A 19,945-nucleotide genomic window follows, 5' to 3' on the forward strand; every position below is an offset into this window, starting at 1 on the left:
TGGTTATGACACTGCAAAACTAGGGTCCTAGCTTCCCCATGTCACAACCTCCAGAGAGTGTGACAAAGTAAGGGGCACTTGCATCATTGCAGAGACCTTTAATTCTATTCTTATTTCTATTATATCTTATTTTAGATTTATTTAATTAATATTAATAATATATTATACATTAAATTAATAAATAATAAAATTATTTAAATCACATCAAACTATTATGGAGGAATCCTTATAAGTGATTAAAAGCTATTTAATTAAATTTCTTCTTATACTTAGAGGCCAGTGGTTCTTATCCCTTCATTTTACAGATGAGGAAAATGAGACTTGGGTAAATTAAATCATAGTCATACAAGTAGGGAGGATTTGAGTTCTAGACTCAAAATCAGGAATACCCGAGTTCACATTCATATTTAAATACTTAATAGTTGTGTGACCCTACACCAGTCTTCTCTTAGGCTCAATTTTGTTCTTTGTAAAATAGAGATAGATATCTCTTTCTCAGAGTTATGATGATGATCAAATGACAGAATGTTTATTAAGCACTTTGTCAACTGTAAATGCTAGCTGATATCATTATCATCATCACTATTATCATTCTTGACTCCAGGTTCAGTGCTCTTCCCAACAGAGACATTTAATAAATACTTTTTGATTGACTGATATAGCATTATATTATTGGCTATTGAGCTCATATGTTAAATTCTCCTGGTTCCATTCTTTATGTGACTCTACTCTCCAATTTTGATTCTACACACAGTTTGGAATTTGGTTATATATTCTGTTAGAGGAGAGACCAGTGTTATCTATTCATAATCACATGATCGGATCGTATTAAAGTCTTGAATTAATATAGGACTTGATACTTGGTAACCTTTCACCTACATGTCATTTGATCTCATAATATTACTAATCCTTGTTTAACACATTTCAGGAATCCATAGCCTTTCAGATGTGAAATATCAAATTCCTGGTTCCAATTCATTAGAGGAAGAGGAGTGCTTGAACAGAGAAGAGTCATTGGGTAAGGCTGATATCCTCCAAAAAATCTCCAACACACATTCCACCATTTAAAAAAGGAATTCAGGTTAACAGGCACACTTAAGGAAGGACTAATCCTTTACTACTGTGAAATAATAAAGTAGCATGTTCTAAAAGCTTATCCAGTCCAATTTTCTCATTTTTTTTAAACCCTGACCTTCCTTCTTAGAATCAATACTTTGCATTGATTCCAAGGCAGAAGAGCTGTAAGGGCTAGGCAATGGGGGTTGAGTGGCTTGCCCAGGATTACCCAGTTACAAAATGTCTGAGGCCAGATTTGAACTCAGGACCTCCCATCTCTGGGCCTGGCTCTCAATCCACTGAACCATCCTAGCTGCCCCCCAATTTTCTCATTTTAATGAAGAAAACTAAGGCATAAAAGCACTAAGTGACTTGGCTAAGATTAAACAACTAGTGTCAGAACTAGAATTCAGATACTTTGACTCCAAAACTAAGGCAACTCCTGTGCCAAATGTCTTCTCATTCCTAGCTGAGGGGGAAGAGGGGGGCCCTTCTGACACACAGAGGCACTTTAGTGACCTGGTCTGAATAAAACAGGAGGACTTTGAAAAATGCAACTAAGCCAGATGCCCAAGGTGAAAAGGGAGTAATAAGAAATGGGATAAACCTACAGAAAAAGAAAAGAGAAATCACTACCTCCTTGCAACATGGCTGAAGGATCTATTATTGGGGAAAATAACAATACTACAGTATTTATTTAAGTCCTTTACAGTTTGCAAAGTATTTATATCTCCCTTGTAACTCACAACTTTGGAAGGTAGGTACTAAATTATCCCCATTTCACAGATGAGGAAACTGAGACAGACACTGCTTAAGTGACTTAGCTAGAATATTACATCTAAGTGTCTGAAGTAGGATTTGAATTTAGATCTTCCTTAACTCCAGGTCCAGTCTTCTAGACATATTGTACCACCAAGCTGCCTTATAATTGTTGTTAATATTAATGGCTTTGCTAATAATCATAAAGAAATTACCTAATCTCAGTGCCCCTGAGATATTTTTGATAGTCTGCTCCACCAATAAAGATCATGAGCCTGATCCCAAAAAAGTAATAATCATGATAATGATGATTGTAATTTTACTCTATAATGCCTATCTAGTATATTAAATAATCAATGAATATTTGTTGACTATTGAACTACATCATATAGTATATATACAAAATATAATGGATATCCTCTCCAGAAGAGGGCCTTTTTATACCCACAAGTATAAATGAACCCAATGCCACCACCACCTCCTGATCCCTTTTCTTGGATGCTTATTGTTCTAAGGCAATATGGCGCAGTGGTTAGAGTGATGCATCCCACGAGAGGAAGACCTAAGTTTAAAAATCTAGTCTTAGACACTTACTAGGTCACTGTGTGACCTAAAACTGTCTGCCTCAGTATCGTCATCTGTGAAATAGGGATAATAATAGGTTTTGAGGATAAATTGAGATCTTTGAAAAACCTTCAAGTGCCATATAAAATTGCTATTATAATTGCTGCATCACCACTTTCTTCCCCCTTTTCATTCTCATTCCTAGATGCTCTCTGAAGCACACACTCATTTATAAACCATCTCCCCAACTTTTGGCTTTCACATGGACAGTATTGCAATGCACATCTCGGTTTCCTTTCCAGTCCAAATATAATTGCATCCATCTCCTTAATACATTTCTTCCTACAGGACCCTGAAGCACAGTGGTGAAGTGTTGGGATGATTAGCACTTGAAGGAGATGGAACCACCAACAGGGTCAGTATAAATATGTTCCCATGTTGCCTGGGCTACAGTTACTTGAAAGCAAATTAGAATTATCTGTTCAGTTCCCCATGGTTGGGCATGGGTAGGTGTATGCAGAAAGTTTTCTTTGCTCTTTTTCCTGCTTTCTGGTTTTTGACATCCTCATAATTTTTAACCAATATTTTGAAATATTTGGGAAGGCTAAGAGGGGATGATGGATGGTGTTACACATTTTAAATTCCATTTTTAATAACTTTGCTATTTAAAAACCAGGAGTTCTCAGAGTAAACTAAAGGAGAAACTTCAGGCAACCTCTTTAAAAGCCATGGAGAATGAATGAATTACAAATGAAGAAATAAATGAAAAGGAATTTATTAAGAGCTTATTAAATGCTAGGAATATAAATAGAAAATGGGATCTTCTACATTTCTTTTATTAAATATGCTTGTAAGCTTGACAGTGACAGAAACCAGATGAGGATTTTGAAATACACAATACCCTAGCATTACTAAAAATAAATGCTTCAGGGTGACTAATAATAATAATAGTAATTATAATAACTAATATTTATGTAGCACTTGCTATGTGCCAGATACTATGCTAAACACATGGCAATTATTATCTTAGTTGATCCTCATAACAACCCTGGGAGGTAGATGTTAATATTGTCCCCATTTTACAAATAAGGAAACTGAGGCAAATTAATCAAATGACTTAACCAGGATCACACTGCTAATAAATATCTAATACTGAATTTGAACTCAGATCTTCTTGACTTCAGGCATTCGTTGTGCTATCTAGGTGCCCAAAGATAGCTCACCAACTAAAAATGCACTCTCAAATTGAACTAATGCCAAAGAGTTTAACATCAAGACTTTTAATTCCAGTCAGAGTGTGGGTTCATAAATTCATGGAATTCTGAGCTAGAAGAGACCTTAAGAATCATTTCATCTTCAGCAACAGATGAGGAAACTGAATCCCACTGAGGTTGAGTGATTAGTTCAATTGTTTTTAAAAAATGATGATATAATAATGTTGGAGAAAAATATGATCTGCACAAAAAGTTAACAATTATTTTTTCCTTATCAAAGGTCTAAGTCAATTTTGCCTCCCACCCCTTAATTGAAATCACCTTTCTCAACTTCATTTTTTTCAACTATCTACATAATTTTAGGGTTCCCCTCTGCCAAAAACTGACAGCAAATAATTTTTTGAGGTGGCTTTAACAACCATTTTATTCTTCAAAACTTAAAGGAACTAGAAGAGGAAATTGATTAATCTGACTCACCAACAAGTGGGAACTAATTTCATTCTTCAAGAATTCTACCTTTCCTTTTATTTTTTAAGCCTTTATCTTCTCTCTTAGAACCAATACTAAGTATCAGTTCAAGGCAGAAGAGTGCTAAGGGATAAGTAATTGGGATTAAATGACTTGCCCAGGGTGACACAACTAAGAAGTGTCTGAGACCAGACTTAAACCCTGGACCTCTCATCCCTAGGCCTGACTCTCAATCCTCTGAGTTGCCCAGTTCCCCCTAAAAATTCTGCCTTTTTAAAAGATTCCTTTAAGAACCTATGCATGGGAATTATATTCTTGGTCTAATTCCCACTAATGAGAAGGAAATGATTACTATGGAGGGGGGAGAATGATGAGAACTTTGTGAAGAAGTGATCATTTCCTTCTAGAACTTCTGATAATAGGAGAGAAAAGCGGGGCATAGTCTAGGCATGAGGCTGAGATCTGGAGCAAGGAGATTTCCAAGGGTTCAGAGGAAGGATAGGTAAAATCTCCTGGACCTAAATTCTATAGGAAAAGCAAGCTCAGAGGAGATGGAAAATTGTCAAGAATAAGATTCTGAAGGCACAATGGGAAATTATTTCAGTTAGGAGGAAAGAGTTGTCTGAAATCAACCAACTAGTATTTACTAAGTACCTACTATGTGCCCCAAAATGTGTTAAACTAGAGATACAGAGAAAGACAAAAGGCATTCCTACAAGGAGCTCACACTCTGCTAGGGAGAGACAATATATAAACAACTGTCCTATTACAACCCAACCACAAAGGAAGGTAGAACATGGGCTTCCTTGTCCTTCCTCAACTTCTCTCCCAGGTTCATGGAACCTTGCTTACCCCCTGAGAGTTGTAACTATGAACAAATAATCTCAGTCTTGGTGCCCTTGGTTCTTGTCTAAAGGACAGGGACCATAAAAGTTTGCCCATTTGCTAAGGGTACACATACAAGGTTTGGGGGAAATTCCCTAGGAAAGATCACACTCACTAGCAGCAAGTGTGGGAGTAATGCATCAATTACACTTTGATAAGACTCTGAGAGTACAGAGACCCTAGGAACTGGATGGGACAGGAGCTCAGAAAGAGGCAGGGGCTGGGGAAGGACTCAGACTTGGAAGAGCTGGGCAGCATGGACTGTTTTGGGGTGCCATTCTAATAGGGTTTTGGTGATGGAAGTTGGACTAACTCTTTTTCGGGTCACCTTTGTTATGGCTCTGTCCTTTTACTCAGTGGTCATTGCACCTATACAAAAACTATGTATCAGGGCATAAAAACCTCACAACCATATGCAGAAAAGCAGAAATATTATAAGTATCCTTTTTCACATCATAATGTAATAAAAATTATATTGAAAGAGATTAAAATTAATTAGAAACGAAATAATCTTATCCTAAAGAATGAATGGGTCACAAAACAAATCATAGAAATAATAATTTCATTAGAGACAACATGTTGAATTTGTGGGATGCAGTCAAAGCAATACTTAGGGTAAAATGTATATTTCTAAATATATAATTCATCAGTAAAATAGAGAAAAACAGGTTTAAAAATTGGGCATATAAATAAAAAACTAGAAAAACATTAAATTAAAAATTCCCAATAAAATGTCAAATTGGAAATCCTGAAAATAAAAGGGGAGATTAATACAATTTAAAGTAAATACCATTTGAACTAATAAATCAAATTAGGAGCTGGCTTTATGATGAAATAATAAAAAGTACATATAACATTGGTGAATTTTTTAATAAAAAGGAAGGCAAAATTACCAGTATCAAAAATGAAAAGGGGAAATTCACAACCAATGCAGAGGAAATTAAAGTAATTATTAAAAGTTATTTGCCTAATTATATGCCAATAAATCTGATAATCAAAATTAAATAGATGAATATTTAAAAATCTCTGTTGTCCAGATTAACAGAAGAGGAAATAAAATACTTAACCCTATCTTTGAAAAAGAAATTGAACAAAGTCAAAAATGAGCTCCTTAAGAAAAATAATCACACAAACCAGATGGATTCATAAGTGAATTCTACCAAACATTTAAGGTATAATTAATTACAATACTATATAAACTATTTGAAAAAAAAACAGGCAAAGAGGAAGTCATAACAAATTCTTTTTACTACACAAATATAGTGCTGAAACCCAAACCAGAAAAAACAAAAAAGAGAAAAACTATAGACCAATTTCCCTAATGAATACTGATGCAAATTTTAAAATAAAACAGTAGGAAGGAGATTACAGCAAGATTATACACTATGACCAGGTGGAATTCATGCCAGAAATGCACAGCTGGTTCAATATCATAAAAACTATTAGCATAAATGACTATATCAATAACTATAGTAACAAAAATCATATTATCTCAGTAGATGCAGAAAATGCTTTTGACAAAATGTCATTCCTTTTAAAAGCATTATAGGAATAACTGGAGCTTTCTTTAAAATGATAAGTATCTATCTAAAACCATCTCCAATCATTGTCTGTAATGGAGATAAACTAGAAGCCTTCCCAGTAAGATCAGGAGTGAAGTAAGGGTGCACTCTTATTCAATCTTGGACTAGACATGTTAGCTATAGCAATAAGAGAAGAAAAAGACATTAAAGGGATTGGAATAGACAATGAGGAAACAAAACTATCACTCTTTGCAGATAATATGGCAGTATACTTCGAGAAGCATAGAGAATTAATTAAAACACTAGTTGAAATAATTAGAAACTTCAGCAAAGTTGCAGGATGTAAAATAAACCTACATAAATTATTGCATTTCTACATGTCACCAACAAAGTCTAGCAAGAAGGGATAGAAAGAGAAATTCCACTTAAAATAACTGTAGACCATATCAAATACTTAACTGTCTACCTGCCAAGACAAACCCAGGAACTATATGATCATAATTACAAAGGACTTCATACAAATAAAATCAGATCTCAATAATTGGAGAAATAGTAATTGCTTATGGGTAGGGACATGGGAGAAAATTTACTACACCAAAATAATCTCATTGCTTTCAAGGAACTTATGTTCTAGCATGGGAGGCAGTACATTTAGGAGGTCTTGACCCTAAGTCAAGTAGAAAGATATAATTGTCCTTAGGGTACCATAGTAGAGTAGGTGATAATGTATCTTCCTTAATATCATTTCCAGTGATATCACATCTTTCTGACTCTGAATCATCTGACAGTGCCAAGGAATCTGTTGATATGTAGAATAAGCAATAATGAAATTAGATGGATAGAACTAGTTGAATGGCTAGATTCAAAGAGAAATAGTTAATGGTTTAATGTCAATTTGGTAGGTGTCCAGTGAAGTGTCCCAGCCATCTATGTTGTTCTGGAACATATAACTTTTTCTTAAAGACCTCCAATAAATGGGGAGACCCACTACTTCTTTTTTAAGTAATATTTTATTTCCTCACAATTACATATAGAAACAATTTTTTAACATTCATTAAATTTTTTTGACCAAATTCTTTCCTTCCTTTACATCCTCCCTCCTCTCCTGAGATGGTAAGCAATCTGATATAGATTTATATGTGCAATCATCTAAAATATTTTCCATATTAGCCATTTTGTGGAAGAGATCTCAAATAAAAGAAAGAAAATGAAGAAGAAAGTGAAATCTAGTATGTTTCCATCTGTATTCAGAATCCACCAGTTCTTTCATGGGGGGAGGACAGGGGGCATTTTTTATCATGAGTCTCTGGGATTGTCTTGGAACACCACATTGCCAGGAATAATTAGGTCATTCATCATCATTCATCAAAAAATCATTGCAGTTGGAGGGCAACTGAGTAGCTCAGTGGATTGAAAGCCAGACCTAGAGACAGGAGGTCCTAGGTTCAAATCTGGCCTCAGACACTTCCCAGCTGTGTGACCCTGGGCAAGTCACTTGACCCCCATTGCCTAGCCCTTACCACTCTTCTGCCTTGGAACACAATATTGATTCTAAGATGGAAGGTAAGGGTTAAAAAAAAAAACATTGCTGTCACTGTATACAATGTTTTTCTGGTTCTGCTTACTTCACTTTGCACCGTTTATGTAATTATTTTTTAAATTTTTCTGAAATCATCCTGCTCATCATTTCTTATAGGACAATAGTATCTTAACAGGATCATACCACAATTTGTTCAGCCATTCCCAGCCGCAGACTTAGAGTCAGAAGACCTAAGTTTGAGCTGTTATGGTTTTGCCATTTACTAGCTGTGAGACCATGGACAAGTCACTTGATTTTTATGAGTTTCTATTCCCTCATATACAAAATGTGTATATCTAATGTTTCCTTAGAGAGTTGTGAGCACAAAGTACTTTGTGAGTATCAATTTACTATTGTTATTAGATGTCACCCTCTGTGACCACCCTACTCCAAAATAATACCTGTGAGCTACTTTCAACTAGGAAAAAAAGGCAAAAGCCAGAACCATTGACTGCGATGAAGAAGTAATGAGTATTTAGGAATTATAGGCATGATGAGAACTGAATCTGGGAAGATTGCTATCTAGGGTAAAAGAGGGAAGGACTCATAAATATTATTTTTTGTGAGTGTCCTTTTTTTATCTCAGAATATTCTAATTTCTAGGGTCACACATACACACACAAACACACACACTGAAAGCCATTCTGGTGCTCTCAGAGTACAAAAAGGACCAAAGATGTAGGACTGGATGAGATCTTAGAGATCATCTCATCTAACCAGTTCTTATTATATATGGAAAAATTAAGACCTAAGAATATTAAATGATTTTCCTAAGGCTCCACAGGTAGTAAATATTGGAGGAAAGCCTCTTTTTTTTTTTTTTTTGGTGCATCCTCTATGAAGATTTAGGAAAAAATATAGGCAAGACTTGTACTCGTTGAGAATTCATGGAGAAGTTATGGTCTGTTCTAATGAAAGGAAGAACTATGGATGGATAGATAGATGAAAAGGCATTTATGCAATCTAACCTAACGAACTAAGCTCCTACTATGTTCGAGACACTGGGCTAAATACTGGAGATACTATTAATTAAAAAAAAAACAGTCCCTTCTCTAAAGGAGATGATAGTCTAATGGAGGGAGAGAACATAACAAAAGAGGGCAAAAAAGCAGAAGGAGAAGATTCAGGATGCCAAAGGCTACCTGGCATAGGGGCATCTTATTCCACAGAGTTGAAACCAGGAAGGGGAGCTGATGCAAAGTGAAGTGAGCTGAGAGTCTAGTTTCTGTTCTCTATTTTAAGAAGGCTTTGGGAGGAGTTGGGTATTCCAACAATAAGAGGGAAAAGGTGGCTGAGGGTGGTGCTGTCAGTCAAGAGGCTTGAATTAGTTATATGGCCATGGAGGAGACTTTAGAAATGATGAGTTTATTCTGGAAGGGCATCTTGTTCCTAGAGTGGAAACTAGACCACATGATGATGAGATCAGAAGTGCTGAGCACATGTACCAAAGCAAAGTCTCAATATCTTTTAAACTTTGCCTGTGTGGATAAATATTTTGTCCCGGTCTGAAGGTCTGAACATGGTCTCTTAAATGCAGATTCATCTTCATTTGTATGACCCATAGTCTCTGAGACAAGAGGGAGTAGATTGGAGGATATATGCTACTGCATTCAACTATCTATTAGTTTCTCCCTCCCTCATTCCTAGTCATAGCTTTGGGGGTAATAAGGGACCAAGAGATCCCATGGGTCTTTGGATGGGGTTGGAAAGGGAATGAGTCAGAGTAATTCCTGCCCCAATCCCAGTTCTCAGCCATTATGGGATATGGACAAATGAAGCTTATACTTTTTCCCCACCAGTATACATAGAGCAGGAGATAGAGGCTAGTGGAGGTACCAAAAGGAATCCATCAGCACCCTCCAGAGTGCCAGTGATAGCCAGAACCACGTTCCTCTTGATGACACTGACGAATGTCTACAGGTCAGCCTAACCTATCCCATCTGAACTGAAGGGCTCAGGTCTCATTTCTCTAGCTAATTTTGCCAACACCTATAAGGAGTAATTGGAGTGTTCAGGGAAAGATCAGAACTATGTTTTGCATGATTTAATATGTATAATAGGTATTGTATTCCTTGCCTTTTAATGGGTAGAGGAGTGAAGAGAGGAAGAGAAATTAGAATTAAAAAAAAAAAAGAAAGATCAGAGGGAAAAATGAGTCAGCCTATTGGAGAGAACCTCAGTTTACTCATCTGTAAAATACCCTGGCTGTCCGTCTTAGAACAGAAGCAGATAAGTACAGGCACAAAATGTTCGGTGCATTGTCAGAGGAGGTCACTATATCAGGTTGTATTTACTTTCACTGTTAGTCAAGGGTTCTTTTCTGTGGAGAGGGGCGGGGAGAGGGAGGATCAGCATCTGAGGGAAGGACTGAGGCAGAAACAATAGGCACCAGTAAAACTCAATGTTAAAAGGAGAGATTGGATGGGATGATTTCAAAGATCCTTTTTAGCTCTGGAGCCTATGATTTTAAGACTGTTCTTGCATATGACATGTTTATTCCTGCCTTATCTCTTTATAATACCAACAGATATTTATAAACCATTTTAACATTTGTAAAGCATTTATATACATGGTTTCACTGGATCCTCACAACAACCCTGTGACGGAGGTACTATTATTATCATTTGCAGATGAGGAAATTAAGATTCAGAAAGGATCCATAATTAAGTCAGGGTCAAATAGTCACTAAGTGGCAGGGATACGATTTAAATTTGGGTCTTTCTCATCTGGAGCTCTTTCCACTCCATTGGGCTGTCCTTTATGGTGTTCCTTCTTGCAATACCCTTCTTCCTTCCTGCCTGCCTATCCAAGTCATACACAGCCTTTAAGGCCCAGTTCACTTTCCACCTTCTTCGAGAAGCCTTCTCAGACTTTCTTCCCCAAGCTGCCCTTCTTCATTCCTCAGAATCCTCTTCATCCACGAAGAATATCAATAAGGCTCCTCTCTTTGATTGGATGGCTCCTATCAGAACCTCTGTTTAAGGAGAACATCCTAGTCAGCCATCTCTTCACATCTCACCAGTGTGAATTCTGTATTTGTCCACCATGCTTCCAAGCTAGTTACTTCCCTCCTCCTCCTCCTCCCTCCTTCAGGGTTTTTTACATGTTGCATGCTCCTGAAGAGCAGGAATTGTCTTTCTCTTTGCTTGTATTTGTATGCCCGCTTTTAGCACAGTTTCTAGCACTCATAAATGCTTGTTGATGGACTGACTTGGCCATCCCTCATTTGATACATCCTCCTCATCCTATAGTTTATTGTTGTTGTCCAGTTGTATTCAACTCTTCATGACCTCACATGAAGTTTTCTTGGCAGAGATACTAGAATGGTTTGCCATTTCCTTCTCCAACTCACTATCCAGAGGAGGAAACTGAGGCAAACAGGGTTAAGTGACTTGCCCAGAGTCACACAGGTTCTAAGTGATTGAGGCCAGATTTGAACTCAGGAAGGTGAGTCTTTCTGAATTCAGGCCCAGAACTCTGTGCATTATGGCACTCCCTCATAGTCCCATCCTCTAGTGCTAATTAACTCAACCGTACACTTTAGCACTTGATTACTTAGTGTCTTATCTTTATTATTTCTGGGCAAATCTTCAGAGCTCTTCACCCCACCTTAAATTAATTTCTCTTATGTTGCTCACAGACCCTCACTCTGCTGGAGATCAACTGATAATTGCTTACATATTAGAGGGTAAAAAAAACTAACAGAAAGAGGAAAAGTCTGGGCTGGCAGATGTGGTAAGTGCTTTGTTTACTTATCTAGTTTCTGGGCAAGGATGCACTTCCCCTCTCCAGTTGTACAGAAGAAGCATCTAGAGTCTGCAAGCAGTTTACTGTTTCTTGACAAACCTTCTGCAAAACTCACAAAGCTAGCCCCAGAGAAAAAGACACACAAATGTCTTACACGTATATGTCTGCGTGTGTGTGTGTGTGTGTGTGTGTGTGTGTAAAAAACACTTCGTATTGCTTTAAGGAGTCTCCCTAACACATTGCCTCACCCATATTTCAGTAACAAGCATGACATGGAAAAAAAAGAGATAAAGAGAAATAGAAGCAGTGGTGTGTAGTGAACCAGAGAAAGGTCGATGTAGCCAGGGCAACCAACACAATATTGACCCAGAGGATATTGACCCATGACTCCTTGCTTCCCCCCAGGCTACATCAATCATGCTACAATCAATAATCAGGACCAGGGATTCCTGGGGAAACTCAATTGAAGCAGAGCTTTAATTCCCTCTCTGTGGTGCAGATATAGTTGAATATGACTGGGCAGTGGAAAGGGTACATCAGGGCAAACAAGGCTGTCTACAGTCCTTTGCCTCCTACAGTACTGTGCCTCTCGTAGGTGTATAATAAGTGCTTATGTGTACACAACTGAAAAGCTATAGAAAAAAAGGGGGAGATGAATGCTTAGAAGACCTCGTATATAGGAGCAGAAACACTGAAGAAAAACAACTGCTTGATTACATGGGTCGAGGGGATAGGGCTGGGGATGTAGACTCTGAATGAACATCCTAGTGCAAACACCAACAATATAGAAATAGGTTCTGATCAAGGATGCATGTGAAACCACTACGGGAATGGTAGGGGGAGGGGGGAAAGAATATGATTCTTGTAATCAAGGAATAATGTTCTAAATTGACTAAGTAAGTTTTTTAAAAAATGTAAAAAAAATTAAATTAAAAAAGAAAGATTTTTTTAAAAATTGTCCCTCACCTTACTGAAGAAATTCACTACTGAAAAAAAAAACCACTCTTTAAGGCAAATCTTTTCAAGCCAAAAACATAATTACCATTCATTTTGCTAGAAGCAAAGCATGCATTTCTGATCACACACACACAATTATTTCAGTGACTATAAGGAGGCTTCCCACCTATGGCCTGTGGACTCACTACAACATCCAACTCCACAACATCGCCATCCTGGCTCCATTCATTTATACCTTTATTTTTTCCCTTTTTTGGGTCTCTTTGGGATGGATTCCCCTCACCTACTGGCAGCTGGGGCCTCACAGCAAGCCAGAAAAGCTATGAACCTCTAAATAATTCACAGGAGGCAAACCCAGAAATACCAGGTACTTAAAAGGCTAGAGAGCAGGAGATGATGCAGTGTCTCCAGGGCTGCCTCCAGAATGAACCCTTAGACTTAGACTTGGGCAGACATTGTCCTGCGGCAGCTTGACCCCATGCAGTCCCAACCTCACCCCATGATGCCACCCCTGTTGTGCCAACTGGCTAGAGAGAGAGGCTAGATTTGAAAGTGTGGGGTGCTTATCACAGAGATGGGGTTCATCAATCTCTCAGTGATAGAGCCTTTTCTCTTGTGAGAAGGAAACCTAGGCATGTGGCCAACTATACAACTGTGAAGATGATAGCATGGTGGCTGTCATCTGCTTGCCAGCTGCTCAAAGGACTTGAAATTCAAAGAGATCCTCATAGATGAAATTAAAATGCCTTGTAAGTCGAAGAAGAAAGTTGGTTTGTCCTTTTTTTTTTACACTCTTACTTTCCATCTTAGAATCAATACTATGTATTGGTGCTAGAGCAAAAGAGTGGTAAGGGCTAGGCAATGAGGGTTAAGTGACTTACCCAGGGTCACACAGCTAGGAAGTATCTGAGGTCAGATTTGAACCCAGGACCTCCTGACTCTGGGACTGGCTCTCCATCTACTGAGCCACCTACTTACCGCTCAAAGTAGGGAGTTTTAAATTAAATTACTCTTAAGAATTCCCATAGTCCCAATAGTTGTATCTTAGGGTATGTTGCTAAAGCATAGCAAGAGTAGATACTCTGGTTCTTTGAGCTTTCTCGTGTGGCTTTGTAGGTAAATGACCTTGGGGAAGTTCTGACTTCAAATATTCCTGTTCCAGGAAGTCCTTCCATGAATACTACCCTACTCCCATCATAAGCTTATTAGGCAACCTTTAAATGTCCAGTTGACACTATATTAATTTGCATCTGTCTTTAGATCACAGGATTATAGAGGCAGAGCAGGAAAGTACCAGGGAGTCCAACTCCCTCATTTCACAGATGAGGAAACTCAGCTGCAAGGAGATTACTGATAGAAGAACTAATATATAGTACTTTATGGAAGGCTAAACTACTTGCCAAGGGTCATTGAGCCACTTAGAATCTGGGGTTAAGATTTGAACCATAGATCTTCCTGTTGGTTACAGTGCCCTATCCACCATACCACAGAGCCTCTCAATTGTTCCATTATTGTCCCAAAATTTTTATACTGATTTTTACTATTTTACCAAGATTGGAAATACAACAGTCACTCATGAGCCTGTTCCCAATACTGACTGGCATGTATACTTTAACCTGCTCCATTTTTTATCTTTACCTGGACTAGTTGGTCTCTCCTTAGGCAGCCTGGTGATCCCTTGCTCCCAGGAACTCATCCTATTGGTTATGGACTTAGTATAGTACCCAGACAACTTTGGGTTTACTGAAATTCAGAACTGTTGAACTCAAGTGATCCACCAGCCTCATCCTCCCTAGCAACAGTACCACTCATAGTCTTTCCATTTTAAATGTGTTATTTCTGTCTTCATAAATAATACTTCCATGGATCTATGTTCTCATTGATGTGGATATTCCATCCATCACTGGAACTAACAACCTAGTCTCATTTGTTCATCCAGTATAATTCCTGTTCCTGTTTTCCCATAGATCTTCAGATCTACCCAGTATTGTCCTTCCTATAAGCAATTTTTTCTGTCAATTTTTTTTTCTAGGTTATACACGTATTCTCACACAAAACATATTTTCATATTATTCATTTTTGTAAGTGAATAATCTTATAAAACTAAAATCCTAAATCATATCCTGAAATAAGCAACTGATAAATCTTATGTTTTCATCTACATTCTGACTCCAATAGTTCTTTCTCTAGCTGTGAATAGCATTCTTTCTCATAAGTCCCTCAGAATTGTCCTGGACCATTGCATTGCTGCTAGTAGCAAAGTCTATCACATTTGATCGTCCCACAATATTGCATTTAGTGTGTATAATGAATGCCTGGTTCTTCTTATTTCAATCTTTCCAGATATTTCTGAAATCATCCTGTTCATGATTAGTTATGGCACAATAATATTCCATCACCAACATATACCACAGTTTGTTCAGCCATTGACCAATTGATGGACATCCCTTTAGTTTCCAATTCTTTGCCACCACAAAAAGAGCAGCTAAAAGTACAGGTCCTTTCCCATTTTTTTTTATCTCTTTGGGATACAGATCTAGTGGTGATATTGCTGGATTAAAAGGTATGCATTCTTTTATAGCCGTTTGGGCATGATTCCAAATTGCCTTCCAGAATTTCCTATGAGTATTTTTATATTCCATAGATATACCAATACTTGGACCAATTATCTATTATGACTCACTCCTATTTCATGGATGACCTACCTCTTTTTCTGATCATGTTATATTTCCTAGCTATATTATCTGTGCCACATGTTTTATGTATGCTCCTTGGAAATATTTTATGACTCATTTACACCCACTTACACCTAGGTTTACTGCCCAAAATCAGAAGGGAAGGAAAAAGAGCTATCTCATCTAGAAAAAAATTGTGTGCTGAGATGAGATGTCAATGCCAATGTTTTGATGCATTTGTTTATATTCTTTTCTAATGGTATGAGTAAAGCACTGTGTATACCTATGCCTTGTCTTAGCAAGGGACTCAAATTAAAGCAGAGCATGGCCCAGACAAGGGAGGGGGAAGAGTTTTCCCAGGTAAGGTAATGACAAGAACTCTGAGAATCTGATAAGATAAATCCATAATTATAACTTGCATGATTCAGTGGAAAGAACACTGTAGTTCGAGACCTGTATTTGAACACTGGCTCTTTCTTTTATTACCCAGGTGATCTTGGGTGAGACTCTTATCCTATTTGGGCACTTGTTTCCTGTACAAAACATGAAAGAATTAAATTATATGAGTTTTTATTTTTTTTCCTTTTTTCCTTTTTTGATATTTTATTTTCCTAATTACTTGTAATAACAATTTTCAACATGTTTTCTGAAGTTATAAGATCCAAATTATCTCCCTCCTTCCCTTTCCTTCCCCCTCACAGCATTGGTAAGTAATTTGATCAGTGTTATATATGTATCATCATGCAAAACATACTTCCCTATTGGTCTTTATAAAATGATACTCATTTAAACTAAAATAAAAACACAAATTAAAGTTAAAAATAGTATGCTTTGATCTGCATTCTGACTCCAATAGTTCTTTCTGTGGAGGTGGATAGCCCTCTTTGTTCTTTATGACCTTTCAACTTCAAATTGATGATGGTGATGATGATGATGATGATGATGATGAAATAGGTGATGACAGTATGTATCACTATTCACAAATAAGTGAATCTAAGAAAAAAAGATACAGCTAGCTCTTTGAGAGTCAGAGTAAGCCTAGTAGTTCTCCAGGCTAGCCTTTGCTTATTAAGTAAAGTGGTTTCTTGGCTGCACTTGGTTCTTAATACTAAATAAGGCAAAGCGTTTTTCTATAGTATCTTCTCTTTCCTTCCTTTCCCTGATCCCACCAGTGTCACATAAAGATGAAAAAAAAAGTCATATAGTCTTATAGTTTTTCATAGGATTATATATTTAGAAATGCAAGGAGAACTGAGAGGCCACTGAGTTCAATACCCTTGATAAGGAAAGTCAGGCCCATCCAGGACCATACAGATGGTAAGAATTTTGCTAAGGAAATCTCAAATGGGGTCACAGAGTCAGACACAATTGAATCAACTGAACAATAACAACATTTTAGTACCATTTATACTAATATGCATTCTTTTATTATCTTCCTCTTCCTCATATACTTTATAAAAGAGTCCCTCAATGCTTTCAAGATGGTATCACCTCCAGCACAGATTTATTCTTATTCTGTTTTAGTTACTTTTCTTTCTTTCCTTTCTTTACAAATAATTTTTGCTTTCTCATGTATCACAATGGGGAAGGAGGTGGTGATCACAAATCTGGTAGTTCCAATTGATAATGAAAATAGAGTATATAGTAATGGTCTCAAATCTGCTTTATTTTTCATCTTTTTGTTGATTTTCTACCAGTTTCATCTGTGTATGCTCCCAGAATGCTTTAGCTTACGTTGGTCTCCTGACACGCCTTCTGCAGACTTGTTTTCATTTCCACTGCTTTTCAACATTTTGTGAGACGAAGCTACAATATTTTTCTCTCCTCTTCTCTAGAGTTTTTATGTGGCAGAAAAATATTTTGAGGATGCCAAGAGTTACAGAGTTTGTAGTTTCTCTATAAATATTAACTGTAGATACTAAAAATGAAAGATATATTTCTTTTAACCAATAAGTGGACACATTATTTAAAGAATTAAACCTTATCAATATGAAATCCTAGTGATATATGAAACTGGAAGGCAAAAATGAAATTTTAAGTAGATGATAGGATGTGTTACAAATTCTTCATCAAGAGACAAGCAAAAGTATTGGTAGAGTTGGTCCTGTTTATGTCCCTCCATAAGAAATACAACTTCATAGAACACTTATTTATCTTGCAATGAAATCATTGCAGCTAATACACTGACACCTATTGTAAAAGATAAAGAGGGAAAAAAGAATCTTCAACATATTTGATAAGAAAATAAACCTTATCAGTACATGTTTTAGTACTTGGCTATTTTGATATGAAGATAGACCCAGAGGAAAATGGCAAAAGTATTTTGGAAAAATAGAATTCAAGTTTAAGAAACAAAAAAGACTCTGAATCTTACCGACTACTCGGGAGCCACACATTTTCAAGAAGAGAGTTGGAACATCACCAAAACAAAACAAAACAAAACAAAAACACCTAACCAACCCTGAAAATAACTTAATCTTAACTGACAGGAAGTAACTTGTTACTGATGTGGGAATCATAGCAGAACTGATTATCTGTGTGTAGTCAGACCATGACTAGTTAGAACAAAGGTCAAAGTTAATATCAAGTTAAAATGATAAAATTGACAAGAAACGGCATATACTTATTATCTCTAATTAGTGCCCTTCTCCTCCTCACTTCATCTTGTACTTACTGTATACATTTTATATATATGCCCCTGGTAGAATATAAATTCCATGAGGACAGGGAGTGTTGGTTTAGTTTTTGTATCTTTTGCACAAAGAAAGTGTTTAGTAAACATTTATTGCATGAATAAATGACCTATTCAAGCACACGGATCACTGTCTAAAAATGGAAAATGGAAAAAGACAAAGATATTAACTTTGATGATCACCACTTTCTGAGAACATTTAGTTGATATGAAGTAGTTTTCACAAGATGCCAAAAGTATCTAGAACTTGCCTTAATTAAGCAAATGTTTGCTCTCTTAGGAATCAAAAAGATGGTGGCAAGTATGAAGTCAATTTTTTAAAATGAGCAGTTAGATGGCACAGTGAATAGAGTGCTGGGTCTGGAGTCAGAAAGACTCATTTTCCTGAGTTCAAATGTGGCTGCAGGCACTTACTAGTCATGTGACCCTGGGGAAGTCACTTAACCCCATTTGCCTCAATTTCTTTATCTATAAAATGAGCGGGGGAAGGAAATGGCAAGTCACTCCAGTATCTTTGCCAAGAGAATGCCAAATAGGATAATAGTCAGACAAGACTTTTCTCAGTCTAAAAATAACTGAACAACAACAAAAAGTAGAAAACAGAATCTACCTTAAGGCAAGAGAATCATCTCTGTTATTTCCTCTATAGACCTGCAGTGGCTTGCTGCCTGACAGCTGACTTCTTCAACAGTGGCTCATCGTGTTAAATGAGCACAACCTTTTTCATTTTCCTTCTCCACCTCTACTCCCATCTGCCCCCCACCCCAATTTCTTACTCCCATTTCCAGTCAGGGATTCAGGATTGCTCAACTGGATTATGAGGTAAGGGAGGTGCCTGACATGGAAGGCATATGGACCCCTAAGGAGTCATTAAGAACTCAAGACTGAGTACTCTACTGTACATATCTCATAAGCTCTGGGGATCAACATGTAAAGAGCTGGACTTTCCCCCCAACTTTTTCATAGCCAATAATTCCAACTAGTATTTGTGGATCATTTACTATGTGGATCATTACATAACAAATCCTGGTCTCTGCCCTCAGAAACTTAATGATCTGCTTGGAGAGCCAAGTACAACACCTCAGAGAGAACTGTAATTGCAAAGTAAGGCCAGAGAAGGAGAAGCAATACACTGCCAGTTTACATGGGGAGTGAGGGTTGCGTTATATCACTGGAAGTCAGGTTCTTCAAAGCTAAGACTAAATCAGCAGGAAGGGAGCACAGCACCTGAACATTCTGGTTAAACCCTGCGTATTTTTGCCTTGAGGTTGGGAAGTCATATTGTTTCTATCACTGAGCTAATTAAATATTTCACATTCCTTACTTTCTTCTAATTTAATTTAGTATTTGCAGAGGAAAGGGGGTGGGGGAGAGAGAGACAGACAGACAGACAGAGACAGAGACAGACAGAAACAGAGACAGAGAGACAGAGACAGAGATAGAGACAGAAACAAAGACAGACACAGAGACAGAAAGAGCGATAGAGACAGAGACAGAGAAACAAAGAGAGAGACAGAAACAGAGACGGAGACACAGAAAAAGCTTCATTTTCTAACTTAGGTTAGATTTGAAATCTGGATGCTTTCTGTTCCCTATCAGTTAGAATCCCAGGATTACATTTTTTTTATTCATATGAGAATCTTTCATCAGTTGGTTATATCACACTCTCACCATTCCCTTATGGCATCTTACCAGAAGGGAAAGAGGATTGTCAGACTCTGGAAAAAGAAAATCAATGTGGATGGATGACTATTTTATCAAATACAGCCACTGTAATGGAAAGGGAGGGAGGCAGCAAAGTGGGGTAATGCTCATTTGGAAAACCT

At 37.2% G+C, this 19,945-nt stretch overlaps 1 protein-coding gene and 1 long non-coding RNA gene across 13 annotated transcripts in view; one reads left to right on the forward strand and one right to left on the reverse strand.

The window, feature by feature from the left end:
* The window catches only part of ALPK2 (alpha kinase 2), a 189,052-nt gene that overhangs the window by 125,762 nt on the left and 43,345 nt on the right, over positions 1-19,945 (reverse strand). The gene's annotated exons all lie outside the window — the stretch shown is intronic.
* LOC130458493 (uncharacterized) overlaps positions 1-19,945 on the forward strand; it is a 79,859-nt gene that overhangs the window by 2,838 nt on the left and 57,076 nt on the right. For all 4 annotated transcript variants that reach the window (XR_008917849.1, XR_008917851.1, XR_008917852.1 and 1 more), the window contains exons 2-3: positions 929-1,018; positions 2,728-2,794. This is a non-coding gene — a long non-coding RNA (uncharacterized LOC130458493). The remainder of the gene's footprint in view (positions 1-928; positions 1,019-2,727; positions 2,795-19,945) is intronic.

This window comes from Monodelphis domestica, chromosome 3 (assembly GCF_027887165.1).
Source record: "Monodelphis domestica isolate mMonDom1 chromosome 3, mMonDom1.pri, whole genome shotgun sequence".
Lineage (NCBI taxonomy): Eukaryota > Metazoa > Chordata > Mammalia > Didelphimorphia > Didelphidae > Monodelphis > Monodelphis domestica.